Source organism: Erythrolamprus reginae, chromosome 6 (assembly GCF_031021105.1).
Source record: "Erythrolamprus reginae isolate rEryReg1 chromosome 6, rEryReg1.hap1, whole genome shotgun sequence".
In the NCBI taxonomy this organism is placed as follows: domain Eukaryota; kingdom Metazoa; phylum Chordata; class Lepidosauria; order Squamata; family Dipsadidae; genus Erythrolamprus; species Erythrolamprus reginae.
This window is the reverse complement of record NC_091955.1, coordinates 46,264,931-46,273,922: the sequence shown is the minus strand read 5'-3', so window position 1 is coordinate 46,273,922 and position 8,992 is coordinate 46,264,931.

The window sequence follows — 8,992 nt, the reverse complement described above, 5'->3', positions numbered from 1 at the left end:
GGCGGCATACAAATCCAATAAATAAATAGATAGATAGATAGATAGATAGATAGATAGATAGATAGATAGATAGATAGATAGATAGATAAATAAATAAATAAATAAATGCACACTAAAGAGATGTCCTTAGTTCCCAATTTATTTGTGCCTGTTTATTTGTTATCTCAGTTATTACAAAGGGGCAACAGCCTGGTTCTCTGGCATTCAACTCCCTAAAGGACTTAGGCATCTGGTACAAATGGGGGATGAAAAAAATGAAATTTGCATTACGTTACATCAGATGCAAATTTGTAAGTAATGCAGTTTCAGTTGCAATTAAATGATGCACATTTACTTGCTTGGCCCCCATATGAATGTCTATAGTAAAGGGGTACATGCAGGTGACATTTCTGACAAAGGAGACATTAATTTGCTAACATTATTGGACAGAGGGGAAACAAAAGTTGCTCTATTTTAGGAGGTTTTGAGGAATTACAGGAATTGATAGATTACATGCAGAAAAAGGACACTTAAAAAAAATCAAGTTCATAATAGTATTTGTTGTGGTTAGCTCTGGCCCTGCTCCTGCCCCAAGGAATGTGGAGGTGGGTGTGGGGGATGCTGCAGGCCTGTTTTGCTTCCAGTAGAATCTGTCTCCTCTGACCAAGGAAGCATGAGTGACAGGGAAGAGGGGAGTTTGGCAGACAGCCCAGGAGAAGATCAATCATCTGTATCATCCTTGGATTCTGAACAAGAATTAATGACACATCCACGCATGCGTAGAATGATGCATAGGAGACAACAACTGAAGGATTATTACAAGAGAAAATGAGGCCACCTGTGGTTGGGTGGGGCTGCTGTAATTAGTGCTACAGATAAAAGTGCAGCCTGGTGTGTTAGCCTCATGGCAGTTTATCTGATTCATTGTTTTGTCAAGATCATGGGTTTTTTGCTGTTCAGGATTGTGTTGTGGACTCTCTGGATTTTAGAATTGGACTCAATTTCCCAGTTATTGGGTGAGCAATTGGATTGCATTTAACCTGTGCCTTGTGTGTACCAGAAAATACCTTCGACATTTTAAAAGGGAGCTGTTTCTGGTTTTCTGTTTATAAAAACCTTTGGGTTTTCCTTTTATCGTGTGGTATGTGTCTTCCTGGACTAATTACCCTGTAATTACGGGCGGTTGAAACACCCTGGCAGAACAGTATTGCAGGAGCCGTATAATCTAAATTACTTGTTTGTATGACCCCATCCTTGAGTAAATTGCTAGCTCCTTCTTTGTGCTTATTGTGCAGACTTTCAGTCAAGTTGGCATCTCTTCACACCTTCCAGTTTAATATAGTTTGAAAGACTAGTTATATTAGCTTTTCATCTTGCCTTGGATTCTTTACAAAAAGCAATGTATGTATATATCATAAAATTATTTTATGTCATATATCTGAGCTTATTTATTTATTTTATTTATTTATTATTTAGATTTGTATGCTGCCCCTCTCCACAGACTATTGATGACAAGGTTTCAATAGGTAATGTTTATTTCCTTTTCTTTCATTTTATTTTCATTTTTTTTCTGTTCAATCATGTCCAGTTTTTAAAGACTACCTGGACAAGTCCCTGCCATTTTCTTTAGAAGGTTTTTTTCTAGATGTGGTTTGCCATTGCCTCCTTTCTACAGCTAAGAGAAAGTGACTGGCCTAATACTACAGTGGTTAAGACATTATACTTTCAAAACATTACTTTATGATAAAAGGAACTTCCTCATTTTTGACTGCACTCATTCATCTAATATCTCTATATTAGCTCTAGCTAATTTAATTATGGAAGATTACTATGCAGTTAAAAATCCATCGCTTTTTAACTATCATCTTGACTTTTTTGATTGTCCCTCCATAACACCCTCCTCTGGTATGAGATACGTTCATTTCTTATTATTTGTCTGGGTTGATAAAAAAGAAGAAAGAAACAATAATTTAAATACAGTGATCCCTCGATTATCGCGAGGGTTCCGTTCCAAGACCCCTCACGATAATCGATTTTTCGCAATGTAGGGTTGCGGAAGTAAAAACACCATCTGCGCATGCGTGCCCTTTTTTCATGGCCGCGCATGCGCAGATGGTGGAGTTTTCGTGGGCGGCGGGGAAGACCTAGGGAAGGTTCCTTCAGCCGCCCAGCAGCTGATCTGCTCGGCAGCGCAGCGAGGAGCCGAATCGGGGTTTCCCCTTTGCGTGGGCGGCGGGGGCAACCCCGATCTTCGTCTGCTCGTTGCTGCTGCGGCCGCCCAGCAGCTGATCTGCTTGGCAGCGCAGCAGCAGCGAGCAGATGAAGATCGGGGTTTCCCCGCTGCCCACGCAAAGGGGAAACCCCGACTCGGCTCCTCGCTGCGCTGCCGAGCAGATCAGCTGCTGGGCGGCCAAAGGAACCTTCCCTGGGTCTTCCTCGCTGATGCCCCCGCTCGCCCGCTCGCCCGCCCGCCGCCCACCGCCCGCCCGCCGCCCGCCGCCCGCCAGCAAGAGGGGGAGAGATAGAGAAAGAGAGAGAAGGAAAGAAAGAGATGAGAGAGGGAGGAAGAGAGTGTGAGAGAGGAAGAAGCAAGAGAGAGAAAGAGAGAGAGAAAGAAAGATGAGAAAGGAAGGAAGAGAGTGACGTCATCGGGTGGGAAAAATCGCGATATAGCGTTTCGCGAAGAACGAGATCGCGAAAATCGAGGGATCACTGTAATCTCAAACTCATAAAGCATTCACATAGTAAAAATTATATTTCATAACAAAGAAAGCTTCTTCCAACAACATAAAAAACCCAAGAAAAAAGTCAAGGAAACAATTGGTCCATTGCAGGGAGAAAGTGGCAAGAAAGTGACAAGCAACAGGGAGAAAGTAGAGCTTGTTGTTATTATTATTATTATTGTTGTTGTTGTTATTATTTTCTGAACATAGTATTTTAGCACACTCAGTGACAGCGTTATGATAAATTTGAGGATAACAACTGACTATCAGAATTTGCTATAAAACTATATTGAGATCTTCACTGGGCAGTAAAGTACCTCAGAATAAAAATTGTATCCTTGCAAATAACAGAAAAACAGTGTTGGAAGGGGCCTTGAAGGTCTTCTAGTCCAACTCCCTGCTCAAACAGGAGACCTATATTATTTCAGACGAAGAGTTGCCCAATCTCTTCTTTAAAGCCTCTAGCAATGGATCACCTACAGTTAAAAGACATTTCTGAGAGGCAGCTCAAATGGCAAACCTTTCAGAATCCCTGCAATTGAATATCTTCACCAGCTGAAATCTCTTCCTTCTTAATTGACCTACAAGGAAGTCAGAAAACCATTTTCTCCTAATTTTTAAATAGTAAATTAAGAAAAATCTTGCTTTCATAATACAGATGCATTTTGTGCTACTTCAGTAATCATCCTTCAGCTGTAAATGCTTCAATTTGCAACTTGTATTCATTGCATTCTATGATACTTTGAAGAATAATGTTGCTATTGCCAAAGTGAATTTTGGGAAATCCATTTCATTACTTGAAACATAGCTCAAGTGGGTATTTCAAGAACCTCAGCCACTATTTTTTTTTCTTTGTAGAACTTATCATTATAAAAGTGAGCCTTTTTTCTTCTTTTGTCTTTGTTAGCTGGTATGAGAAATAACCAACTAATACAAGCTGTTGCTTTTATAAATGTAAAAAATAATTTTTTTTAATGTTGTTAACAGTTTGTATTTAAGCACTGTTGAAAAGCCGACTGGATCAAAGACAAAAATATTCAACAAAGTAAAAGAATGGTGAAGAATGGAAAGCTGCATTAATCTCTACAAAGATAGAAACAAATATTTATAACTAGCTTCAGGCCAACCAGTAACTTTGCTCCAGATGTATTATCCACACAGGAACAGTCAATCCTTTCATTTGATAATGTATTAATGGTACTATTTGTTCTGCTGTGAAATATTTTTTTTTCTGAATTTATATCTCTCCATTATATTGGAATATCTTCATATACTCTGTTTGGACAGTGGAAAGAGGAAGGAAGAAAATAGGAATGGATGGTAATTTGCATGAAATTACTTGTTGGACTTTAAAACTGCATACACCTCAAACCACTCCCTGGGTTAACACACCCTAACTGCAATTCCTTTGGTGGTATTTGGTAGGTAGTTGTTTTCTATAGGAGTATGATAATGCCTTGAAGAAGTGCTACAAGTGATGTAACAAAAAATATTACCTTAACCCAGAAAAGCAGAAGGAAGCGAGGAAGAAACTCAAGCTTTCTCCACCTTGATTGTCCTTGTCATAAGAAGAGAGGATAAGAGAAACTATCAGGATTTCAATATTCTGTTACAATATTCTATACAAAAAAAGTAGAATTCCTATGGTGCTGATGTTTTTTCTTTCCTGACTGGACTTGAAGGGTTGACAGCTATCTGTTATCACCATTAATTTCTTACTCCTGCCCCAAAGGAAATCTTTTTAGATCTTTTACTGCCTGCTTTTTCATTATGATTTTCAGGCAAATTTCTGGTAATGACTTTTTCCACCTGCAGTAGAAAAATAAAATAGAAATAGAAAATGAAGATTTTAATCAGGCAGTAAATAGTATTTGTCTATTACCTAAGGTACTACAGTTGATGGGCCTATGTGGAGACAATAAATATTAGAGATTTTAAAAAACACAGAGTGAAAATAATCTCATGTTATCTTTAGAACTAAACTATTTCAGACCTAAAGCAAAAGCCTGCTCCTGACTAATATACATAAATGCATACTGTACACACACATACTGTATTGTAGAATGCAATCCTTTATGAGAGGTTCAAGAGCAATCTGCATAAATTCGGCCTTTGTTTGAAAGGAAACAAAATGTTTCCACACCAGTAAAAAGGGAAATGTTTGCTATGTGATTTTCAGTCATGCCTCTGCTAGACTAAACCTTCATTGAATATTTGACTCTGTCTAGGACAGTGATGACAAACCTATGGCACAGGTGCCATAGGCGGCATGCGGAGCCATATCTGCTGGCACGCAAGCTGTTGATCTAGCTCAGCTCCAACGTGCATGTGTGTGCTGGCCAGCTGAGTTTTGGCTTGCACAAAGGCTCTTGAAAGGCATTTTTGGTTTCCAGGGAGCCTCCGGGGTGATGGGGGAGGGCATTTGTACCCTCCCCGGCTCCAGGGAAGACTTTGGAGCCTGGGGAGGGCAAAACACGAGCCTACTGGGCCCACCAGAAGTTGGGAAACAGGCCATTTCCGGCCTCCAGAGGGCCTCCAGAGGGCCTCCAAGGGGCAAGGGAAGCTGTTTTTGTCCACCCCAGGCATTGAATTATGGGTGTGGACACTTGCGCATGTGTGATAATGTGTGTGAACACTTCTTTCGGAACCTGAGGAAAGAAAGGTTAGCCATCACTGGTCTAAGATATGAGGCTGGGAAGGGGCTGCCCTTGCATCATACATTGTGAAAACCTTTCCTTTTAAGCACAATAACCAAAGTTAATTTAAAGTTAATGTCTTAAGAAATATTCATGAAATCTGCTCCCATGGGTTACCAAACTTTCTTGGTTCCACAATACCAATCCCATTTTTCAACAAAACACACCAACTTTTTCTCTCTGTATCCTAACCGTTCTCACCCCAGTTCCTAAAACTGGTATGACCAGGCTTATCTTTTCAGATATCATTAAGATCAACCGATTGCGATCAAGTCACAATGATTTTAGTTTTACTTCAGTAGAGGTAGGGTGCTTTCACATAAACCTTTATTTTACTTCTGTCCCCTGCAAGGACCTTTTCTAGAAGTGAAAAGGATCCAGGATCACCAGCTTTCATTTGTAGCTTTCTTCCATTTTCCCAATTCTTTTTCTTTAATAGAAATTCTATCTAAGGTTTATACTCCACCAAAAAAATTGTAACTTCTCAAACACTAGGGAATATATATTTTGATCCATTCTCTAAAGTGGGATCTTTTATAAATGATAAATCCCCTATTTGAATGATAGTTGTCTTTCAGCTAGACTCAGAATACCATTAACCGAATTTAAAGAAAGATATGTAGGTTTATGTTGTAATAATTCCCTGTATCAAATTTATTGAATAAAGCAAAGACGAAGCAGATTCCTCAACAAATAAAAATCTAATTGCTATACATGAAAGGGAATTCATAACCTTTAATAAAAGTGAGTATGACAGAGTTTATTGAAGCAAAATTCTTCAAAGTAATGTCAATATAAATATTGAATAAAATCAAACCAGTCTGCTGTGCCTAAGTTGAGATATGCTCAGAAGGTTATGTTTGAAAAATACGCAATAAAAGCACCTTTCAAAGAATATCATATTTTACTTAGGAACCCAGAAATAAAGCATTCAAAGAGAAATCATATAGTAATGGATTCAACAGACAATCCAATCAATAGCATTGCTTTTAGGCACTTTGCAATAATTCTCATATTTCCCTTTGGTTCAATGATCCAAAATGTTGGACTGAGAAAAAGGGGAAACTTATAAAAAATGCGTAAGTTGTATCATTCATTTCCAAAGAGTCTAGCTATATAAAAATAAACAAACCAGGAGAGTACCTGATTCATGAGTATAAGATTTGTCTAGTGCTCCTCACAAATGACTTTCTGAAGGCTTGACCATGGTCAACAACCCTCCAGCAGCCTTTTAGGGGACTGGTCTACCAGCTTCCAGTGGGCTCTGGTAAAACCAAACCACTCTGCCTGATCTCCAAGAAGAAGCCAGTTTATCCAGGTTCCTGAAGGCAGAACTGATCCACTGAATTTCTGAGAAGCTGATCAAATAAAAAAGGATTTAAATATCACTAACCAAACACAATAAATCAGATACTTAGTGAATTAGTCAAAGCACTCTCATGTCATTTCAGAAAAAAATATGATGATGAGATGGTAGAGATAGATAGATAGATGATAGATAGGTAGGTAGGTAGGTAGGTAAGTGATAGATGATAGATAGATGATATGTAGGTAGGTGGGTGGGTGGGTAGGTAGGTAGGTAGGTAGGAGAGATATGGTAGGTAGGTAGGTAGGTAGGTTGGTTGGTTGGTTAGTAGACAGACAAAAAGGCAGGCAGGCAGATAGACAGACAGACAGACAGACAGATGATAGAAAACAAATTGGAAAAAATACTTTCATCCACCCAGAGTTATGTCCAAGGGAAAAAGAGTTTTGTAATAATTTCAGTAAACTAGTAAAATGACTAAAACTAATAATGCTTTCTTTCTGTCTATGAGAAGTGCCAAGTCTAACAGAATAGAAAACTAATAAGGTTGGAAGGGGCTTCTGGACATATTGCCTTCCAGTCTCTTGTTGAAAACTTCCAGAATGAAGTGTGAACAATGCTTGATTACCAAAACCACAAAACAACAGCATAAGGGAATAGGTCTTGTTAACAACAATACAGGTAGTCGTGGACTTACAACAACTTATTTAATGACTAAAGTTAAAAAGCACTGAAGAAAGGGCATGACCATTTTCCCCACTAACAACCATTGCAGCATTCCTATTGTTACATGCTCAAAATTGAATGTTTGACAACTAGTTCATATTTATGATGATTCTTGTGTCCTGAGGTCATGTGATCACCTTTTGTGACCTTCTGACAAGCAAAATCAACAGGGAAACCAGATTTATTTAACAATCCTGCGACTAACAACTTAAAAGTTATTAAATTCACATAACAACTCTGGAAAGAAATGAGGCAGAACTCACTTAACAAATGTCTCACCCAGCAACAGACATTTGGGGCTGTTGAAGTCAAAAGCTGAGGACTATCGGTATTTAAAGATAAAAGACCCAAAGACACATTTAGTTGATTAATACTTTGATATGGTTACTTGGGGTGTGAATGAATACTTTTCATATGGAATATTTCAACATCATGAATGAAGGTGAATATACGTATCCCAGCATAATGTTGCAGGATCCAAAGCTTGGAAGACAAAACCTCTGTTTCCAGTGACTAGCCCAGATTGGATCCTGTTTCAACATCCATTTCCCTCCTTGCAGAGAAATGGCTTTCTTGGCTAGGATGAGGGTATGTGGGGAGGGATCACAGCCTTCTGCACTGGTAGCATGTTGCACCTATCGGCAAATCCATATCCCACCCATTCAGAAAAGAAATGTGCAAAATACAGGACTCTTATCCTCCAAAAATTAAGTTCAATTTTCAAATGGAGCTCCTGCCTTCCAGATCACCACAGCAAACAGGAAATCTACTCCAAAGAAACAACAGTTGAATGGAGTGTACTTGGCCATATTTTCCAGGATAGAATTCCAGTAGAATTGAAATAAATTAATTGCTGTTCATTTTTTGTCATTATTTTTTATATCAGTACAGCAATGGGCTCCTACGGGAATGGTCAGGAACACAGTTCCGGTAGCAAAATTTGGAGCTCCACCCCAGAGAGCCCAATTTGCTCTGAAAGATGTTGAAAGAAAATGCATAAGCCATGCCCACAGTGTGGTAGTAAAAATGTTGGTAGCCCATCACTGTATCAGTACACATCTTACATTGTCTTTCTGTACAATTCTTATAAAATATTAGATGGATGAGGACAATGACTGCATAAGGCAGAGGTCTTCAAACTTGGTAACTTTAAAACTTGTGTACTTCAACTCCCAAAATGGGCATAGTTGAAAAAAAAACCTAGTTTAGGGTCCTAGAATCTTGTTTCGTTACTTTTTGAGTAACAATCAGGAAAAGGCCTGATAAGAAATATGAATTTGCAATAGACAGAGTTTTCATCATACAGAGAAATTCATATGATGGAAAATGTGGCTGCAAGATAGAATATGAATCATTCCCAAAAGTCAATTTTCAATTCCCAAAATAATTTATGATATACTGAGTTTTAAAAGGTTAATTGCAGCCGCAGCTATTGTGGGGCTCCCAAGATCTGCCCTACACTGGTTGCCAATTGGTCTCTGGGCCCAATTCAAAGTGCTGGTTATGACCTACAAAGCCCTGCATGGCTTAGGACCAGATTACCTACAGGACTGTCTCCTGCC